This window comes from Zonotrichia albicollis, chromosome 1 (assembly GCF_047830755.1).
Source record: "Zonotrichia albicollis isolate bZonAlb1 chromosome 1, bZonAlb1.hap1, whole genome shotgun sequence".
NCBI lineage: Eukaryota > Metazoa > Chordata > Aves > Passeriformes > Passerellidae > Zonotrichia > Zonotrichia albicollis.
In genome coordinates this window covers 118,050,961-118,065,258 of record NC_133819.1, presented here as the reverse complement: position 1 = coordinate 118,065,258, position 14,298 = coordinate 118,050,961, and the positions used below count along the sequence as shown (strand labels likewise).

General features: G+C 41.6%; 1 long non-coding RNA gene across 1 annotated transcript in view; it reads right to left on the bottom strand.

Annotated features, from left to right (window-relative positions):
- LOC141725381 (uncharacterized) overlaps window positions 1-8,656 on the bottom strand; it is a 75,862-nt gene extending 67,206 nt beyond the window's left edge. The window contains exon 1 of the long non-coding RNA XR_012577244.1: window positions 8,204-8,656. This is a non-coding gene — a long non-coding RNA (uncharacterized LOC141725381). The remainder of the gene's footprint in view (window positions 1-8,203) is intronic.
- Window positions 8,657-14,298: the final 5,642 nt, after the last annotated feature.

The following is a 14,298-nucleotide window of genomic DNA, read 5'->3' as shown; positions in this document are numbered from 1 at the left end:
GTGTGATTAAAGTCCTTATCAAGGAAAGGCTTTCCCATGTACTTTTATGTTCAAGCCACCAAACCAGTTCTGCAACAACATGTGGCACTGAGAGTTTCCTGTATAGCTGATGTCTTATCTGAGAAAAGACTGACTTGACACAGAGCTAATGAGGCTGCAGACTAACTCCATAAGGCAAATTCACATATATTAGGCTGGCATGAGATCTAGGTAATAGGGTGTTGGAATAATTTTGATACCCACAGGAATTGAAGTACTTGTAATAAAGGAAATATGCCAACAAGGAACCAAGATTTTACTGATCTGGAGGTAGTCATTAGCCCCATAGGCTGAGAAAGAATTAGCAACAGTTAATAGGATGCAGAGAGATGTGCATATTTATGTGATCTGAATGCCATGCGTTCTTAGATGGATTCTTGCCACTACTAGGAATTTTGTAACAATATTTTTGTTTATGAGGGGGCCAAATAGCAGGGGTTTTGCATACAATCGTTTGACCTGCCTCCAGTCTACTCTGCTCTTTCTTGTTTCCTTGTCTCTCAGTGAAGAACTAACAAATCTGGCACTTGATACAAACAGCAGATGGGACAGCCTCCAGTTTTTGTTTCAATGCCACCAGAAGTCATCAAAGGTGAGGAAACTAAGCAAGAACCACAAACACATACCCTTTCTTTATTCTTTACTAACTACACAGAGACACACACAGCCCAGGGCTGCTGCTGTTTAGTGAGATCCACACTTGAGTACAGACACAGTAAAGGAAGATTCACTTTCCTGCAGACCTGAAAAGCAGCAGCATGTTTACAGCTGCTCCTCAAGCTTCTTGGGGGAGGAGAGGTGAGAGGAGAGGTGAGAGGGACAAGTTCTGACCTGCTCCAGGAACAGGGGCTGGAGGCGGTTCACAGGGACACTGACAAGGCAAGGTGGAAAGAGGGAAGGAACAAATGAATGCATTTCCAAATGCAGAGCAGCTTCTGCCAAAAGCAAATCCATTAGCAAGATCCTTTGAAGAAAGTGTGTAGGTAAGAACCATTAACCACTCCTGGGAGATAAAGCATTGGCATTGAATATTTACTCTACATAGAAATGTGTTCCTATATTCCTGACATGGTAAAACAAGCCTAGGACTCCAGCTCACTTATTATCCCCCTCTGTTATTCTCTCTTTTCTTATGCTTACCCAGCTGTGGAAAAAAACAAAAAAAAAAAGAAAAAAACCCCAAACAACTCTATTAATGGAAAACATCTTTACTCCAGTGGAATCAAGAGGTGTGCACTGTCCCTGAACTTAGCTCTGACAGACTGAAGAATGCAGGTAATTTCCAGCTGCCCAACACCCATCTAAGTTTCTTTCAGTCTGAGTGTCACAGTGGTGACACCACTCTGACCTTCACCCTGGCACCACTTCTGAGCTATTCACTGTGTATTAACAGTGGTTTTTGATATAGCATCAAATGCTAATGATCCCACCTAGAGTATGCCAGTACCACCTAATCCAACCAGAAATATATCCAAAGTTACAGGCTCTGACTGCAGATCCCAGTGATCCTACTGAGTGATTTTGAGTGCCAGCCTGAGTTCCCACCATCTCTTCAGACTACAAGTCTGTAGGCACATGTCTGGGCATGACTGGAGCACGTCCTCCAAAGCATGCTGAGATTCAAATATCAGGTGGGCACTTGATCTCAGACTGTCCACAAGACATCTACAAAGAGAGGAAGTGGACAGGGTACAGCATGGGCCATATTTATGGAACCACATATATCTATTTTTCACAGTCCTCTGAAACTGCCTAGTCCAAAGGAAGACCCATCAGTGCTCATCTCAAAGTGTTTAGTTAGCACTAAGTCTCAGTTTATTTTAGCTCTTCATCTGCAAATCTGCTACAGCACACCACATAAAACACCTTTTTTCCTTTGCAGCTTTTTTCCCCTAGGCTGACCTCGAGATGTGTAGATAGGGGAAACGGTGGCAGAGGAACAACGCTGCGCTTATCCGCTTCCTGCTGCTGACAGGCCTGCATGGCTTTACCTAAGGCTTGACCCCTATCTCTCCTGCACAGCTGCCCCAGCAGATGCTGTGCCCATCGTGGAGATGTGCTACTCATCAAGATAAAAGGAGTAAGAATCTATCTCAAAGCACTTAGGTATGATTAAATAAAGGAGGCCATTTCCTGTGCTGCTAATCTGGTGCCTTTCAAAATCACTAACTTCACTTTTTTTAAAGTTACCATCTTTTAATTCTCCTGGGTCTCCTCTATAGTTCTCCTCCTCCTTCCTGGGAAGGGGTGATCCACTTCATGATACGAGAGTGGCTCACAGGGCTGATTAAACTGAACTCTGTGCAACACAAACAGCAATTTTTCATGTACAAAATGAAAGAATTGTACTGCTCTCTCTTTTGAGTTTTGCCTGGGTCAGGATACCCAATTAACCTGCAGGCTCTTGTACTGGCAGCTACCTGCTCTTCACTTTGAAATCAAGTCACTCTCCTGTTTTGGGAGCTCTGCTGCTCTGGAAGTCTTCCTGTCCTTTAATATGACAGAACAAAGCTGAAGCATCTACTGTGAAAAAGTGAAAAAACCAGACTCATTCAATATGGCCTCTTATTTTTTGTTTGAGTATTGCAGTCTAAAGTTCAATAACATCTTAACTGCTTGGCCACTAAGAGACAAGGTATTTTAGGACTCTAATATCTGGATGAGTATGTACAAAGTCAAGTAAACCTCTAGGTTGTATCTTCCCACAAACAAGAAACCTCCATACATGTCTGGGTTTTTTTTTTTGTGTGCGTCATTCAGAGAAACTCAATCAGACTACAGACCTTGCTGGGCTTTCTTCATCAAATACCAGATGCTACATACAATTTCCCATGGAAAGCTCTAATGTTTGGTAGTCCTTTTTTCTTTTTTAATAAAACACCCCAGAATCTGCATATTTATCAACATGCGAGCATGTGAGAGTGAAGCAGTGATTGTGACTAAGCTGACTGTCATTTGCAACAGCCACACCAAATGTGAGGAAAGGCTGCATAGGCAGTGAAGTCCAATCTGTTCTAGGCATAATACAACTCCAAAGCTTCAACCGTGGGGCTTGACACTTGAAGTGCAACAGACGTCTGACTGCAGTGAAGGCATCCCTTGCCTTTGCTTTGGAGTGCTGATCTGTGCATGTGTCTGCTGAGCAAAGGCATAGGCAAAAAAAGGGTTGACTGTATCTGACAAAGTGTCAGATGCAGGGAGCATGTGCTGCACAGGGCACAAGCCATATCTCCATCTCAGCCTAGATGGGAATGTGACTGCCATAACTTACTTGTTCAGAGCCCATCTTTACTGCGACCTACTTAGGGTCACCACTAGTATGGGGGTAGTTAAAATCTACAGAAACCATATGCAACTGATATTTCTCTGCTCCAAAGTTTAGCACAGAACACAGTTATTTACACACTGAGTCTGACTTTCCCATATCTTATGCCATGAACAGCCTTTTACATTTGTGCAAAGGAGTGATAAACTACCACCAAGACAACATGGTAATAAAAGGTGCAAGAAATGGAGACTGAAATTGCTGGCTCACAGAGATCTGTGTCTTTCAAAATTATTTTCTTTTCTATAAATACAGATTTCTAGCCAAAGCTAATGAATGATTTGAAGCTGGAGATTTGGGAAACAAAGGAACAACTAAACCAGTGTTCTTTTCTCTTCCTCCATCAGACTCTACTCAGTGTGATCTCAAAATACATGCAGTGCTTTGGAGTGGACATTTTTGTCCCAACTTTTAAATTCACACAGATTGTAAGGCTATGCCATACCTTGAAATGCACTTGTATGTGTGAGAATATCCTGCACTGGCTGCATGGAGGCTGATTGCTAAATTTCCCGGGAACCTGAGTTTTTCTGCAGCCCAGAGCTTCTCATCATTAGAATTCCCCAGGTTTCCACCTCCTTCCTCGACAGCCATCTGTCCTGTCCACACTCCAGCTGCAGTCAGACATCCTTCACCACTTACACCTGATCTTTTGACTCTATGCACCTGAAACAATTCTCACTCAATCTATCAAGCAATACACATTTAGACAATCAGGAAAGCTCTTCCAAAAGCTATGAACAAATTGCCCAGTTTAAAATCACCTCTCCCTTTCCATGATATCGCAGGCAGGGTTAACATAGAGGGGAAGGTTTATTTGAGGAAGAAAATTCCAGTGCATTTCGATGCCACAGTGCATCCTGATGGAACAGTGTTTGTAAAGGCTTCTCTGACAGATGTTCTTTTGATGCTTGATGTTGTGATATTCTCATGGAATTATAGAATCATTAAGGTTGGAAAAGACTTTCAAGATCATAGAGTCTAACCTCTGACAGAACAGCACCATGTCAACTAAACTAAAGCACTAAGTGCCATGTTCAGTCACCTCTCAAACACTTTTGGGGATTCCACCACTTCCCTGGCAGGTTTGTTCCAACACTTAGACACTGTTTTGGTGGGCAAAGTTAGCAGATCAGAGTTTAACATGCAAAGGAAGGTGATGTCTACGCAGAAGGGCATTGCAGAAAGGGACACCAGCATGGGGAGCACTCATGTGGCCATCAGAGTGTTGCAGATTGTCACTAAAGAGTTGTGGGACATGAGACCTGGAGAAGAAGCTGCTGTGCTTTGAGCCTACCTCGTCTCAAAGCCTAAGGACCTTATAGCATGTCTTTTTTCCCCCCCCACTCTCTCCTGTTTCCACCTTTATTTTCCATATTGAATTGCATGCTAGATTATTTTCAGTATTTTGCCCACAAAACCCCATCCAACTTCTTTTTTGATGCAATCCTCTTTAAATCCTTCCAAATAGCAGTCTTTGGTTAGTTTATAGCTCAGCTAGGCTAGAATGAGCTGTTCTATATCAGCAAGAAATCTGTTGCAGGACAGATGCCAGCATGATTACAAGAGATGAGTAAACCTCAAAAGGCCTAAGATCTGGTTGGGTTTCCACGAAGCCAAACCTCTGGGGATCATTTCTTCCTGCTGGAGAATCTGGTTTTAGAAATAACAAGAACAGGGAGTATTGTTTTTAATGCTATTTTCTGCTCCTGGTTTTAGGCCAAATTTGAGAGTGCAGAGGTGTTCAATTACTTTAATGAACAAATAAAACAGTTTTTCCAGCCTGGAGATAGATTTGCTTGTAGTTTGTTTTCCATTCTCAATTTTAATTTTATCATTGAATTAGGTGGCCTACCTCTAGAGGTCTGTTGGATCATAGACTATCAGAGCATCCCAAATTGTGAAAATCTGACTCCTTACACTAGTTTGGTCACTGCCCCAGCAGCCATTGTTTATATTACACACTTTCTAGTAACAATTTTTTTTTTTGCTCTCTATTAATATTTTTTTTGCTTTTTTCACTAAAGGACAGTGTCTGTTATTAATTCCTGTTTAACTGCCATCAACTTCCATGGAGCAGCTCCAGATTTACATTGGTTGTCATTAAGTACTGTTACAGCACCAAGTTCTTAGTAATAACTTAATTAAAATTAGTTTTGCTGATGTTACTCCTCTTTTTTTTTTTTCCCAGTCAAATAAAAGAAATTATAAAGGAGAATTCTTTACTGGTCAGCCTGGAGAGCCTGCATCTGCCTCTCAGATCCTTCCTCTCTCCACCTTTCTTGTGCCCAGTCTTCCTTCATCAGTCTCTCTCACACACATTGTTATGTAGTAACGGGGTCAGTAGGAAACATAGAGTTCAGCACTATAGAAGTGGAAACAGAAAGCAGCCATGGGCAATTAACCAGGGCTGTGACTGCTTATGTTTGGTTCCTGCTTCCATTTCTGTTTCCATGGAAATGGACATCAGATCATTGGAAATAAAGTAAATTTTCTACTTCTCCTCTCCTTTGTATCAGCCAAGCTATACAATCCAAATAAATCTAAACTTATCTAATTAAACGCAAATTTAGGAATCTTTTCATTTCAGTGAAATAAACTGACAAAAGCAGCATTTCTTTTGAAATAGTGAGATGCTGTTGGCTGTCCTTTGGGAAAGGAGTAGGTAAGTTGCCCACCCCTTTTTGCTTTGTAAGGTATGGAAACGTGCAAGCATCCATCTTACCCCTTGCTCTGTGCTCCTGCCTGCCCATTAATATTGTTGTGCTGAACAGTACTCATCACTTGCCCATTAAGGGTCATTTAAGCATAAATGACCCCCCTTACAGAGACTGTGTGGGTTAAAGACCTCTTCTTTGTCTGGCTGCTAAAGCTTTGAGGTTCATTTGTATTGCAGAGCAGCTGCATAAAAAAAGGTTCAAGCCCACCTTTAAAGGTCATATGGTCTCAGAGGAGGAGCTTTGACCTAGAAGGGTTTCCCAGGTGAAAAGCTCAGGGTTTGGGAACAAAGAAAAAGTGAGTTTTAAGCTTTCACATTCCTGTGAATGACTCAGAAGGATAAGACCTGTGTCTTTTGTAAACAAACATATTGGAGACTGAGCACCTCATTTCTCCTCCAGAGGTGAAGATGATCTGCAAATATGCCACACCTGTAAAGAAGTAACAACAATTTTCCCTTTGGCTTCAGACAGGACAGATCAGTCACACAAAATCAAAATAAAGGTCCCATGTCACAAGTCCATATTCATCCATAAGTAGCAGTTGTCTTTACTGGTCAGACAATGAAGGCATACTTTTGTCTTTATACTTTTCATATACTTTTCATACTTCATACATGCTTCATACTTTTTTTCTCTCTCTGTTAAATCCAATGAACTCATGAAAACTTCCTGAGACTCAAGAGTACAAAATAACAACTCTGCTTGAATTGGCACCACACTTTGCAATTTGCAGTGATTGAAAGTAGAAGTATCATTACAGTATTAATGCAAACTCAGTGCCAATAAATTACTTGTTTTCTAATGAGCTTCATTTTATGGCAAGAAGAGAGGAAAGCTGCCTTTCCCAGCATCTACCAAAGTGTTAATTTCTGAGGTCCAGTAACAAGAACAGTAAGAAAGCAAGCAATCAAAGTGGATCTATATAGGATGGTAGATTTAAACTGTTTAATTACTGTAGCTGGTTATTGCTAATGCATGGATCACAAAAGCATCACTCCTGCAGGAATCAGTCATGCGAAGGAGATCAGGAATTACAGATACTTCACCAATGTGAGGGATTTGGTCTCGTTCTTTAAAGTGATTTCCTCCAGTGACAAAAGCCTCATGCCTGATACAAATGCAGAGTATGTGACAAATTTACTTTAAAGAAAAGCAGTCTGTAACCTAATCATAGTCCTAAAATATACTTTTTTTAATGGCCTGTATCAAACTGTTCAGTCATGTAGATTTTTTAAAATTTAAATCCACCTCTGTCAGATGGATGAAATACTGAAGCACCATTGTCAGATGCTAGCATGTCTTGGAGAAGTGGAGAAAGTCAAATAAAGGGTACCTAAATGTGGTCAACAGTATAAGGTTTGATTTTTCCTCTCTAACCAGGAGGCAAGCTTCAAACCCTTCTTTTGCCATTATCCCAGTCATTATGGTTGCCATCATGAACATGAACACAATCTCCTAGACTGAGCTATCTGTAGGAGTTCCTTGCCTCCAAAGGCATTGCACACACATTTAAAACATAAAACAAACACACAGGCCACTAAAACTGGTATGATCACCCACAAAACAACATGGACTGGGATCTAACTTCACACCACTAGAGTCACTCATAAAGCACTGGAAAATTAGAGCATTACAGAGTGTACGGAGAAGCCTATTATGTATTACTTTGGTTTGCACAGAAAGGCAGAGAGCAAGGGGCAAAATATTTAAGGGGCAGATCAAAAGAAAAAAATTAGCTGTAATTGTGGGTTGCAGTCCAGCTTACAGTAGAAGGTTTTAATTGACAGGACTTCCTAGAAGTGATGTAATACATGCTGATGAATAAGTAGGTACAGGCCATATTTATTCAACAACTCTCATAAAGTTATGCAAGACAAATTGTATTTTTCTGACAAAACTGCATCTATACTTCAGCTTTTTCTTCAGTAGTTTAAAGAAATTATAATACCCTCAATTGCTGTTACAATCAAGCCCCTAGTTTTAGATCTTGTCTAATTGTCATTTTGTAGATTAGATCCCCAGAGACCCTTCCACTATTGGTTTTGTTCATATCTTAGGAGACTTTTTTCAAGTAATAAGAAAGATTTAAAGTAGATGTCTCTTAAATGATAATAAATACCTGGAGAAGAATGAGGGAATACATTAAAGCTGAATCACTGTTGTGTCACACCAATTTTCCCCTTTTACTCCCGAGATTCCACTGAAATCAATGAAGTTACAGTTACTTAAAGCTGTAGGACTACATGAGTGAGCCAGGTACGCCACTGCAATGACGAGAACTTGCTGGCAGACTTGCTTGGAATCAAATATGTCTCCTTAAATTTCCTTCTATTTTCACAATCTTGTAGCAGCAAAGCAAAACAAGAAGTTCACTGTGCAGTCAAAACAAAATCTTTTTCCTCTGGTCTAAGTATTTAGCCAATACAGTATCACAGAAACATTGATTTCTGTTCCCAGCCTTAGAATCCTCCTGATAGTTTCCTACAGAACCAAAGACCCAGCACAATCTCTTCTTTTATGGCTAAGAAAATGCTAGGAGAATCGTTATCCCTGGGAAAGATTTCTCTGATGGACGAGGAAGGACTGTTCATTAGTGTCATGAATGATGCTGCCTCTTTTTTATGCAACTTGCATTCACTGATGCTGGCACTGTCAGAGCCTCCAACTGTGTGCACAATTCAGTTCATCGAACAAGGCAGCATCCTTTCCAGATACACTCAACGTGCGCTATTATGGTTGGGAAATTCATTCCACGGAGGAGAAACATGAATTATTTCAATTCTCACCAAAAAAAAAAAAGGGGGGGGGGCACAGTTTGTGCCTTCTTTTTCCATGCTATTAGAGAGATTATCAGGAAAAAATAAACACAGCAGTTGCTCAAGGTCCCACACAAACAAAAACAAGGACTGCAGGCCACTCCATACACAGTGCTGAGCCATTGCTCTTGTTTACTTGTAAGATGCAAAATAACACATTTTTCAATTATTATTTTTTAATAATTATTCTCAGCTGACAGAGCAATTTTGCAAAATTTTGAGCATGAAAATTGGCCCCAAATATTCTCAGTTTTAAGTATATTCTGTTTTCAGCTCCTCCAGTTCAGCCATTTCCTTTCGGTGTATTTAGTGCGGCAGTGACACACCAATTTGTCTTCAGGGAATGGCTGCCTATCACTGATGCTGAATGTAGGTAGGGGCCAGTCCCACGCTCCTGAGTCACCTGCAGAGCTCAAGGTGCATGAACAAATTACATCTGGTCCCTAAGCACCAAGGACCAGATCCAAAACAGGAGCTACAACACGTGTCTCTGTGTGTGCCTTGGTGCCTGCCATACGAGAGAGCCTGGAGCTAACGGCAGGGAAGCAGATATATCTACTCCGAGAAGCAGAGAGCCCTGCAGAGATAATAGCTCACATCCCACAAGCTGGGTAGGTGCTTTACATCAGTAATGCTGACACAGGGCAAAAAGCCCAGTTTTCTCCTTAGGGATGAGACAGTACCCTGCCAGCATGGTGCCTGGTTCCCATTTTGCCAGGAATCTGCTGTTCAGGACAGGCAGGGCTTGGGGATGGGCTGGTTTCTGTACCCCCTTCACCCTCACCTCCTCCAGAAGACACGGAAAATGTGCAGCTGGGGCATAAAATTTTTGAGATAGCAGCATTTGGCCCTGATCCACAGAGCTCCATGACTTCACTTTAAAAGTGTTGGACTAAACACGGAACCATCATAGCTTACCTCCAGTAAAACCCTAAGGATGTGGGATAGGAGTACAGCTGAAGTCCCCCTCCTCTCCAGAGCTTATTTTACTCTGTGTATTTTCTCATTTTGGATGCCACTTTCAGAAAAATGTCTCTTTCCTGCAGAACTGAGCAGCGCCACAGAGGGTGTTCAGAAAAAAACCCCATGACACTGAAATCCTCCATCTTTTGCAACAGTTGAATAGTCCCACCCAAAGTGGTTTGCCCCCTCTTCTGCCTGATGAGATTTCCTTCTCTGTGTGAACTCTCAGCCTCTCTATTGGTAAGGCATTCAAGGTGGAAAAACCACTCTTTTCTTTTCAAAGCAGTCATAGGAAAGATATACATATATATATTTGTTAGCTAAAGTAGACAAAACATGAGAAGAAACAAAAAGCCTTTGGCCTAATGGCCAAAGAAGGATCAGATCTGGCAGAGCACAGCAGGCGGATACGAAGTGTCCTTGTGAGATGAGCCCTGCAACAAGATAAGTGGATGAACGCACTGTTCATCATTTCTAATCCAACTTAAATGTCAGATAAGCATCCTGCTGCCCAGCCTGGTCAAGGCAGAAGCACTGGTTAGGCGTGCTCCAAAATGGCATTAGATGCCTTAGGAACTTTAGTGGCAAAGTCTGAAGGACTTGCATGGCTTAAGTGCCTCTAAGGCCATACAGAATCTGAACATGAATTTCAGGGAGCTTAACACTCCGATCCCTCATTTCATTCAGTTTAGTTTTATCGTGCCTAATTTTCCTCCTTTGTCTGGTGCAAGATGGTGCTACGCCTGGGATGGAGAATTTATACAGAGGCACATTCCCCAGCCTTTGCTCACAGGGAGTCTTACTGAAAAGAGGAGGAATCTCTGATAAACCACTTGAGAACCACCTGATAAGGACTTCTTTGGGTCCTTTGAGACATCTGCCAGCTTTAAAAAACAAACAAACAATCCAATGAAAATGCATGGGACCAACAGAGTGGACTGGAATGTGGAGCATTAATTTTTCCACTTATCAGCCATCAAGGGAAAGGGAAGAAAGGGAATAAATTATATGCCTGAAACATTTGTATGGAAACTTTTCCAAGCTAGATAAAAATTCAATTATTTATTACTTCAGGAAATACCCTAACATCAACCAGTGACCCCTGGCTAGTGTCAATGCTTCCCCAAAAGGATTGCCATTCAGAAAGCTTTATGATTACCACATAAAGTTTAATCAGTGCATTAAAAATAAATTAAAGATTTGCTAATTGTAATGTAATTAGCTTAATATAATTACATTGCTCAGTGACTGAGAATTTTATTGTTATTGTGAGATCTTCTCTCATTTGGGGGGTCTGAAGTTAAGTGGCACAATATTGACAACCGTTTCTTCCCTTAATATTCAGTTTCAAGAATGGGCTGAATTTTTTACCTGAATCTTGCAATTTATCACAATCAGTATCATCACAAATTACAGAAAGCATCCAGTTACATGATAACTTCTAAATGAAGTGTCTGCAAGCAGGGCAGTAGCAGCCTCGGCTGTTAATTTGTCATATTTCATAGCCAGCCTGACACCCTGTCCAATTTGCTTGTAAGCTTTATCACAAAGACAGCTATGAGAGCTGCCTCTGACTCTGAGCAGAATGGGGGAGATGGACAGAAATTCAGCAGCAGCAGCAGCAGCTTTGCTCCTCAACTTCCCTGCTTTTGCGTACAATCCAGATGCAAAATAAACACCCCTATGTTTTGATGATGTTTGTTTTCTCCATTAAAATCTCTCCCTTCTTTTCTCTGCTCCCCCCCTTCCTCATTAAGACAACCAATTTTTTTCTTTAAGACTCCCTGCTGACCATAATTCGATGGTTATAGTAATTTATTAGCAGTTAGAGGAGTTATAAGAAATAAGAGGGATAACAGTACTCAGGGAGCATCATTACCTATCTCACACAGGCTCTCAATTTCAATCCAAAGCATGTCCTCCTCTCAAAATGACCTGCAAGTTTTTCCTTTTGGGTAGAAGTTGTGCAGCACTATAAAAATGGCCATGAATATCCCTTCAGGATATTGGTCTTTTCTCTCCTGTTATCTTCCAGATGCTCTGAGGCCCTCAATCAATTTGCATTGATTTAAGCAACATCATTCAATACATATTATCAATCTGATCTGAAGGGAATTGTGTGAAGAGCAGGTCTTCTTTTCTTTTCCTGACACAACATAAGATGCTATGAAACACAAAAAAAATTGGTTTCTAATAGACCAACAGGTGTTAAAATATGCTTGGACTTACAAAATGCAAGAAACCACATTTTCACTTGTCTAACACTTTAAAGTCAGGTTGGCCAACTTGGAGTGCAGACTGAATGTTAGCTTGGATGGATTTTGTTGATAGTATAGGATCCAGGAACAATTTTTAAGATCCTGGTCTGAGTGCCTGCAACCCCAACTGCTTCATACAATATTAGGGTTCAACTAATACCAGCCTGATGTCCTTAGGTTTTTCTGCATAATGAAAAATAAGCCCCTCCTTGAGGCAGGAGATACTAGTCTCCCTTCTACACTTGCCCCATCAATACCTGTCCTTCTCATCCTGCTGCTGGCTGCCCAGCTGAGCTGTTGGGCTGAGGACTCCACCAGAATATCCCACAGACAGGCTCTGCGGAGCTCACCTCTCCCGCCTCTAGGTGGTTTTGCAGATCTGTCCCCTATTACAGCATGAAGCAAGAGAGAATGAGTAAGAAATTAGCAGAGAGCATTCCGGTCTTTACAGCTGAGCCTCCAGAGGGGCTATAAAACCTCTCATGCTGTCGGGGAGTCAAGGATAAACAGAGCTTGTGGTGCCTGCAATTAAAAGGAGGAATTTGAGAATGGGGACTGCCCAAGGACACAGAGGCTAAAAGGAGGCAGAAGAATGACAGGACAGAGAAGAATCAAATAAGGTAGGAATCAGTCAAGAAAAGTCACAAGTGTAAATATGGCAGAGAGAACATAAAAATTTGGAGAAATTTTCATGTTTGAAGGAGCTTATTTGAACCAAGTGACCATATGTCAGTCTCCTGAGGTTTTGCCTTTCATGTTCAACTGCAAGCCCACTGATTCTGTAGGATGCAGTCTTCAGCACACGGCTACCACTGTGAGTGAGTCATTTGGTACAGTTCCTGTGGCAAGAATCCCAAATGTGTCAGGCCTGGACTAAAAAGCAAGATGGAGAATGAACACACCTGAAGGCACATTTGGCACTTTAATTCTGAGCAGATATCACTTCTAATTATAGCCAGCCTTATGCCAGCTTACTACCGTTCAAGCGCTTGTGGGTTCGCACATCGAGTGCCAGATTTAATCCATTCAAGGTAAAGCGCAAGAGAACCAATTGCATTTTGCATGCCTTCTACCTGAATGATTTGCTTTGTTGTTCCCAGTTTGCAGTTTGACTTGAAGATTTGCACCCCTCTGGTTAGTTCTGGTTGGCTTCTCTGCAGCCACAGGGGCATATTTTTCAGCTGAATGAAGCCCAGCTGGCAGGCTCAATTTGCCCCACCAATGAGTCATATCTTTCTCTAATTTCACCTGCATGAAAGAATTGCAGCTTCCTCTCCTAATTCCTTGAATTCAAAATTCTTCCTGCAAAAAGAAGGTTCAAGCCCACCCTGGCACATGGAGTCGTAACCCTGCTTGGCTGGAGGACAGTGGCAAAGCTGAAGAGACACCACTAGTGAACGTTACTTAAATAGTAAGTTTAGCTAGGGAAAGCCTTTCCCAATCTGATCCTGTATCAGATTTTGATACTATATGGTGCCTAGTGCTTCACAAGGACCAAAGCTCAGCACCCCACAAGGACATGTTGTTTTCCAGCATGATTTAGGGCTTGGAGCAGAGGGAAGGTTTAATACAATCATGCATCAGTTTCCTTTCCAAACAGCACTGTGAAACACAGAACAGAAGGAGGATTGCCTCTTCACCCCATAAATCCACTTAAGCTTGGATTATGAGCCATATTCACCCAATTTTTGCTGGGAGCTTAAGGCAGCACCGTGCTTCTGTTGCTCTGAGGGATGCCGGGAAGCTGGGACGGGATTCAGGAGGCTCCAAATTTCCAGAAGTGCAATGGCCACATTCTTCAATGTGCAGGGGTCAAACAGTGTAAGATCAGCCATACTCTATGTATGGAAATGGATGAAATGCACAAAGAGCAGGCAGAAGGGTTTGTTTTAGTAACTAGTAGCCTTCAGAGCATGTGTTTTTTAGCAGCACTGCCACACTGAGTTGACAAAGAAATAAAAGGGAATACTTCCCCACACACAAATCTATATTGATCCAAATATGGATCTTGTTTCAGTTTAGAGAACAACTAGCACTGATGCTGTCAAACAGACCCATCTGGAATTATTTCAGAAGCTCCATTTTCCACCCTTATGCACAAAGAGAGAGAGAAACGGAGAAAAGAAAGGAAAGAGGCGAGGAGAAAATAGAAAGAGGAAAAGATAAAGAGGAGGAGA